This window comes from Malurus melanocephalus, unplaced genomic scaffold, assembly GCF_030028575.1.
Source record: "Malurus melanocephalus ecotype Western Australia unplaced genomic scaffold, MMel_1.1 scaffold_3, whole genome shotgun sequence".
Taxonomy (NCBI): Eukaryota; Metazoa; Chordata; class Aves; order Passeriformes; family Maluridae; genus Malurus; species Malurus melanocephalus.
The window spans coordinates 6,235,962-6,244,605 of NW_026623235.1; positions in this window are offsets into that span (position 1 = coordinate 6,235,962).

Consider the following 8,644-nt stretch of genomic DNA (forward strand, 5'->3'; position numbering starts at 1 on the left):
ATAGTCCATCCACCAATCCACTCTCCAATTCTGAAAGGATGTAGTGGGGTACCTTGTCACAGGCAAGCCTGATACCATCTCTCCTCCCTGTCATGTATAGTTTAAAGGTGTATCAACAAACTCTGGTGGCTCCTGAGCAAAGAATCTTCTGCTTTTGAGAAAGGTGAATCCCAYAAAATGCCAGCAAGCCTGGTGTGAGCCCAGTGTTTCTTCTTGTTGCCAGCAACTGGAAAGATAGAGGAAAAAATTACCTGTGCTCCACATTCCCTTATCAAGCAAGTCAAGGTGCTGAARTCTCTTTGGACTGGGATGATGTGGCTCCCTCACCACCCACAGGGAGGACAGTAATGGGTAGTAGAGCTATACCAGGCTTGCAACTTTCCTGGAGATGTCCGGAAACTGGGCCCCATAAGACTTCCCTAAGAGGAGCWTTTATCCAGCACATTAGACCCTCTGCTCCCCTTAAATCACCTACAAGTATAACCCATCTTTTCTTCCTCATGGAGGTGGTTGTTATGTATGGTTTAGGCCYTTCTGACCCTGTCAACATCTCCGGTGTATGTGGACCTTCATCCTCATCACATGTTGACGGTATTCCATCTCCAGAGTCTCATATTGCACAGAAGTACCTGAGAGAGTGAGGTRGGCAAGGAGGGGTTTCATCTGCTGCCCAACTGAGGACTTGCTTCCATTTACTTCTTTCTTTGGAGCTACTGCTTTCTGCCAGCTGGGGGAAGGATACAGGAGACCTCTGATCATGTTTTTTTCTGGTGGTTGCTCCTGTCTCTAGGAGGCCAGGGCGTGGATGATTCTACCAGTCTGTTTCCCTGTCAAACTCCCTGATGCTCCTTAACCATTCTGCTTCCTCTTTAGCTGTGCCACYGGGCTCAGCAGATCATCCACCTGGTCACACAGCTGTTGTTTGTGCTGCTGTCCAATACCACTGATGATGATGAACTCAACTGAGAATCCTGGAATCACCATGACTGGTCCTCTCCATGCTTCCACTCTGCTGGCAGGATCAGTCAAAAAGAAAAAGGATGTTGTAAATCACTGGCGAAAAGCTGAAGGAGACAAACGACAATTCTGCATGAAATGGGCCTTTGCATTGACTGGTGCGTGACAGAGCAGGAGTTTTGGGCAGAGAAGCTGCAGAGTGAAGTGTTTGGTCTTTGCTGATACCATTTTCAGAAGGTAGAGGTGATGAAAGGCCATGGAAGAAAGGGCTTCTGGTACTGCATCCAGGTTTCAGAGCTTAAAACCATCTTCAAGCATGGGCCACCAATCCAGCCAATGACAAAGGGCAGAATGAGGGGTCAAATGGTGAAATACTCGTTAATGTTAAGGCAATAGTTACATATAACTTATACATATAACAATAGTTAAGGCAGTAGTCAGCAGTTCCTGAGAAGCACCCACTGGGGTGTGTTGCATACTCATRCAATTTTAGATGGTTCCACCTATGCTATTATTGTGGTTAATTTGTTTGTTCATGGGAACATATACGTTTTCTTTGGGTCAACACCTTGTTCACATGTGAGCCATTCTTACACAACTACAGCTTTTTCAGGTTTCTGTGATGCAGSTGGTTTCCTTCAGATGCAGATTCACATCATTCAGACAAGGGCATCTTAACACTTTCTTCCAGGTGTGGTTTCTGATAGCCCCGATATAGGGGCTGATACAGATATGGTCCTGAAAATTTGTCTTGCCTAGAAGTATACAGAATTGTATGTACAAGTATCRACTTCTAACTGCTGTCTGTACACTCACAGCAGTACTGGTGGTGTGGGTTTGACTTCATGGGTGCCTCTAGACTGTGAGACAGGATTCTGTAAGGGCAGGACAGGCAGGGGAAGCTTGCAGAGGGATAAGGATCCATGGTCCCAGCTGTGGCTTGCGAGCATGAGGGCCTTACCTACACTGGGAGACACCCCAAGACAACGACTGTCCCTTGTCACCAGTGGTGCTCTACCTGTGATGGCCTCAGCACAGGCTCCTCCTGGGCATGATTTCAGGGAAAGGAGATAAGGGATTGTTGGAGTAGGGATTATTGCCAACACTGGGTGAACCAGGCTGCTGTGCTTTGGGTGTGGACCGTGCTGTGCCAGGTGRTTCCTGCATCACAGGAAGAGTCCTGACATGTTTTGTGCAGTTGTGAATCAAGAGCCTGGATCCAAAAGATGGTGTGGGGCTCCTGGGCACTGTGCTGAGTACTGGTTCATATACCTTTTATGTATGGCATAAATGTACCCCTCACCTATATTTCAACATAAACAAACCCCTGCTATTATGGTTTTAGGTTGCAAAGCGTTACCAATTTCCTTGTTACTGGATCTATTTGCTGTTCTCTGCATTTCAGAATAGCAGCCATTTTATCAAGTGCTTTGCTCTTGTGTCTACTGGAGAACACTCTTGCAGAAGAGAACATTGGTAACAAGAAATTGGTTGCTATTTTGGGAATGTGGTGGATGTGCACTGACCTTGACTAATTTTTGCTTTGGCTTTTTACAAAGTGGATTGAAATGTGTTTTGGTGATGAGGATCCCATCTTGATGGACAACCTGTAGCAGGCACATAAACCCATCAAGATTTGAGATGAGACAGGGTCATCTGCAGGAAATGTTCTCCAGAGCCCCTGCCTCCATCTTCTCTTGAGCCCTGAATATCACCTTCAGAGCTGGAAGTATTCTGTTAACCTTGAGCCTTACACTGCTTTTTTTGAGCAAATTTTCTCTTTCAACTTGGAATAAGCAGGACTCAAGAGTAACTGTTGCAACAGGCTGTCTTGGGATGACAGGGGTCACTTGTGCTCCCTGGTGTCTTGTTTGATGCTGGAAAACTTTCCTGACTAATGCTTGCTGCATAGCATTTATAGTATTTTGCTCCAAGGTTTCCATCTCTCCTGACATCACCAGGCAGGAATAAGATCCAGTACCCAAGTTTTTCTGTGCCAAAGGTGAGCTGCAAGGTGGCACCAGTGTGGCTCGGGTTTGGCCACCAGGTTGCTCGGCAATCACCGGTAATTACAGGGGGGGAAACTGGGTGCTGACTTACTACGATTTACTGTTGTAGTGGTTTAACCCCAGCCAAGCCCCAGGCAGCTGCTCATTCACGCCCCAGCAGTGAGATCAGGGAAAGAACTGGAAGGGTAAAAGCCTGAAAACTCCTGGGTTGAGATAGAGACAGCTTAATATTGAAAGCAAAAGCCACAAGCAGAGCAAAGCAAAGAATTAATTCACCATTTCCCATGGGCAGGCAGATGTGTTCAGCCATCTTCAGGAGAGCGGGGGGGCCCATCATACATAACACTGACTTGGGAAGACAAAAGCCATCACTCCAAACATCCCCCCTTCCTCCTTCTTCCCTCTGCTTTATATCCTAGGCATGATGTTATACTGTCTGGAATATCCCTTTGGTCAGATGGGGTGAACTGCCCTGGCTGTGTCTCCTCCCAACCTCCCATGTGCCCACAACCTCCTCACCAGTGTGGCCATACAAAAGGCAGAAAAGGCCTTGGCTCTGTGTAAGCCCTGCTCAGCAATAACAAAAACATCACTACATTATCAACCCTGTGTTCAGCACAAATCCAAAACACTGCCCCAGACTGTGAAGCAAATTAACTCCACCCAAAAAAACAGCATCCCTTTGTACACAAAGGGCACCTGCTGGTTGCTGTAGGTGTACACAGAGCTGCTCGGTCTCTCTGTAATGTATTTGGAGATCACATTTTTTATCCTGTCCAGGCTAGTTTCTCCTGCAAATGACATCTGGAAACAGATAATGCACATAAATGTTATGTGTAAGCCCAGCTTGGGACAATTACATCAGAGCTCTCTTGTTTTCATGTGTCGGATCACATCAGYATCACTCCACTCCATACAGTGCCTACACACAGTACCTGCCAGCTGCTGTATTTGTCACACACCATCTTTATAACCAGATAAATTAAAGTCTGTGACAGTGAGGCATTTCTCCTCTCAAACTTCTGCATTACCAGTCATCTCTGCTCAGTGTTGCTAAGAAGACTCTTTTGATGCCCTGGAACAATACTGTGGGGAGCTGCACAGCTTCAAAATATCCCTATAATCTGCTTTTAAGGARCGGCAGACCTGTAAAAAGAAATAACCTTGATTACTTACCATCTCAGTATTTGGTGAAGTGCTAATTTTCTAAGTGCAAAATAGAGAAGGCCATGGCACCCAAAGAAGGACAAGTCCAAAACACACAAACATGGAGAACTAAGATTGTATTGGCATTAGTCCAGTGTGTAACATCAGCTTTCAAAGGCCTGTGAATCAGCCAGTGAGAAGCTCGAGGCATCAAAATCTTTAATCCTGTGCAGACACCTCRGTGCTGGGGACCTCTGGGGCTGATTTTTACATCTAGGAGGGTGTTGATAGAGATTCTTGTATAAAAATTAATCCTACACAAGCCAAACCCAGCACCATGGAGACGTACGTTTTCCCAAGGTTCCCCTTCTCCCTAGGATGGTGTTTCAAATCCCAGTTAACATGCAGGCTAAATAAARCAGGCATCCCCTGGGCAGGTCTGAGTGTGAACCTTTCAAGATTGCCTCAAGCCAGCTAAGAGCTTTCCTGGGCCTGGTTAACCTTAGCCATGGACAGTGGTGCTTGGACAGCACTGTCTGCCACTGCCAAACTCACCAGTAAATGCAATATACTGGGCCTTGAGTGACACACTGGAACGGGAACTGTTAGTTGTATTTTAAACATWCCACTGGTAACTTGGTGTTAATTCCCGTCAGTGCTAATGGGAACCAGGTAGCTCACAGTGGAGCTGGCTGTAGGTTAGGTACAGCCATGGCAGTTCTGGTTTCTGGGCAGCAGCAGGATGTGACCCCTCTCAGGAAACCTCCTCCTACCCCTGACAGGCAGCAACTGCACAAAACAGTCAAACTTTCCCCAGTCCCTGCTTCAGTGGGAGACAAGAACTTCGTTTTTAATTCTTGTTTGATTACAAAACATTTATAGATGGAAAATGTTGTTTTATGTTACTTAATTTGTATAACACTGTATTTTCATTGCCTTTTTGCTGTTATTTTTTTAAAGTACAAATTTTGAATGCTGAAGCCTTGATTTCATGGATTTCTGCTTATTTTAAGTACGAACAGATGAGATATTAATCATGGGTATGACTAATTGCTGTCTGCTGGAATCACACCTCTATCATTATTCTAAATATTTATTTTTCTAGCTTTGTCTGAAGAGCCACAGGAGTTAAAGTTAAGCATCACAGTTAAAGTCAACAGTAACTGCACTTTGATTTCTGTGGCACACTACGTATTGGTCTRTTTGTACCTGCTTGGAATGAAAGGGACTCTCTGCACTGGTGGTTTTTACCCAGATAAGGCATGAGATACAATTTCCAGGGTGGAAAGCTGGTTAACTCAGGCATTGTGGACACACCCCAAAGCAGATTAGTTCAGTCAGATCTTCATAAATMATTATTAAGATTTTGGGTGTAATACAGAAGGAAAAATGTAGGGATATAATCCCTACTGAGGAACACTGTGATGATCTAGAGCATGGAAAGATTCCTGCTGATATTTATGGACTGTTTTAGCTGCAGAAACTAACTACAATTATTATTCCAAGTTTTTTCTGGTCTGTCTGTAAACACTAGTTACCCTAAATAACATGATTACTGGTTTTCTTGCTTGCTGAGTCCCAGCAGTAATGTACACTGACAGYGAATGTCCCTTATAGCTGTTCCTGCCAGGACTCAGTGTAACTCAATAAACAGAACCTGAAATTTGAAGCTTCATCGAAAATAATTGCATGAATAACCTAAGTCTCAATGCATGRAAAGTTTTCTGTGTGTTTTAACTTTACCATATTTAGGAAACTGTACTACTGTGGGACCAGGATATTTGCACTTGTCTGGGGAAAGTTAAGAGCTTTCTAAAGAAAAAGCTTAAAAATTAATTGAAACAGAGAAAAAATAGTGTGACTCCAATTTGTACTCTACCACTGTTGTTCTTCACTTTACTACCTGTTAAAATAGAAACACATGTTTCTTGTGTGGGTTAAACATTTAAGACTTCCAGTTGTTAATGCTGGGTGATACCTGACTTCCCACCTCACCTATTTCACCTTCTCCTTTCTCTTTTTGTTCTGAGCAGTCTTACCATGGTGCTCGATTTCTCCTGTTATTACAGATTCATTTACTTATCTTGTTTCACAGGTGAATCATTAAGAGGAATAATCATTATGGGATTAACCAAAAGGCTTTTATTATTAATCAAATGATGAACAAATAGCGATTAACTGATGTCTGAATGAAAATCACGTGGTAACCAAAGGGTGATTGGGCATGTGTTGGGTCTGGCTGAGATGGGGCTCATTTTCCCCATGGCAGCTCTCACAGGGCTGTGCTCTGCCCTGGCAGCAGGAAAGGCGTTGGAAACACCCCTGTGTTTGGCTCATGGGTGGCACTGGCACAGCACCAGCACTGTCTCTCCAACATTACCTGCCCATCAAAGGGCTGGAGTTGGGCAAGATCCTGGGAGGGCACAAAGCTAGGACAGCTGACTCAAACTGAGCAGAGGGTATTGTGTGCCATATGACATCAGCTCAGATAGAAAAGYTAAGAAAATGAAGAGGGRGCATTTGTTATTTTYACAATGTTTGCCTTCTGGAGTAACTGCTCTACTTGCTGAGGAAGAACTGCTCTACTTCCTGCGAAGTGGATGATGAGAATATTTTTTTTTCTATTTGCTTGTGCATGCACAGACTGCCTCATCTCAAGCTAKAAGTCATTYTCCATCTTATTTTCTCTCCCTTGTCCAGCTGARGAGRGSAGTRATAGAGAAGCTGGATGGGCACCTGGCCTCCAGCCAAGGACAACACTCAGGGCAGTAACTGGATTTGTGATTTGATGATGACCTAAGTGATGAGTCACAGTGTGGTGAGACTGAGCTAGAACACTGCTACTTCCTACACTTCTAACAATGGCTGGATAGTGTCACTAGAATATGGTGTAACTTTGGGGCTAAGGTAAGCTGTCGCCTCATTGGGGTATCAGATACTGGGTAAGGGGTCTCAGTCTTGAGGAGTAACCTTAAGGGATTTCCCTGCCCAAGCTGCACCAAGTCTTAAGCTGTGYCAGSGGAGGTTCAGGTTGGACATCAGGAGGAATTTCTTCACAGAAAGGGCRATTAAACATTGGAATGGACTGCCCAGGGAAGCTGTGGAGTCACCATTCCTGGAGATGGTTAAGAAAGGACTGGATGTGAAATTCAAGTGACATGGTCAGGTTGACCATGGTGGTGTTCATTAAAAGGTTGGACTCAGTAATCCTGGAGGTCTTTTCCAACCTMAYTGATCYTGTGATTCTCTSCTCYAGGGGAGATCACTGCTGTGCTGCCCTTCACTGTGCTGCAGTGGGCTTGGGTGGCYACTGTACAGATTTTTATAGGGATTGACTCACAGCCTGCCCCACCTGTGGTGTACGTGCAGAAGCGCAGCCATTGCTGTGGTAATCACGTCCATTCTCAGCTCAGCCATGACTCTTTACTCCTGGGAAAGATGTGACCCAGGCTTCTCCGTTTCTGGGAACACGTAACCCAGCACAATTCTCCAGATCTGCACAGCAGGGCTGACCCCAGTCAGGGCTCTTGTCAGTGCTGCCCAAACTGCTGTGCTGTTCATGCASCTAGAGCACACCTGGAGGGAGGTGTGGAGGCCAGGAGGGCACTGACTGCCAGGAGAAGCTTCTGTGTCTCRGTTGGCATCAAAGCTCTTGCATGGGTGGGCAGGGAGCCAGGCACTGGGCAAGCTCCTGCCTGCTGGAGAGGGAAGAGCTGTGCTCTGAACACAGCAGCTGCTGGCACAGAATGCACAAATGAAAACCCYTCCCCACCCTGAAAGCCAGGTTAATGTCGCACAGCTCCAGCTTTTGCAAAGACTGATTTGGTAATAGGTGAAACAACAACATTCAGCCTCACCGAACCCTACAGATCAGGACTCAGTCCTTTTTCAGAGGAAGACAAGGATGGGGATCATATTTAAACAATATAGATCATATTTAAATATGTAGGCATATTTAAACAGGACTCCATGGGAGCTGCTGGGGTGCAKTGCTAGCTGCAGAGAGAGATGGCAGGTGAGAGAGAGAGGCTATTCCCAATGCTCTGTGAATGGTGGTGGTGATCTCAGTGCCTGAAACAAGCATCAGTCCTGGTCCTGTTCCATCAGTCTTCAGGAACAGCAGGGAAGAGGATGAGGAAAGCTGTGGGACAGCCAAACTCACCAAAACCTTGTGAAGGTGACGGGACAAACAGACCTGGAAGAACAAGAATGTGCCTGGGAGTACTCAGCATGGATTTACAAGGGAGAACCAATCTTAACTGAGTGGCTCAACAGTGGGGCTGAAGGGATCATGATCAGCACCCTGATGTCCAGCTGGAGGCCAGTTCCTAGTGGTGCACTGCAGGGATGGACACAGGGGCCAGCACTGTCTTTCTAATGAACAGGGTAACAGACCCTGAGCAGTTTGCAGGTGACACAAACCCATGAGGAGCAGCTGACAGAGCAGAGGGCTGTGCTGCCATTCAGRGGGACCTGGACAGGCAGGAGAAATGGCCCAACGCAAAATTCACGAAGTTCAGCAACTGCTGGAA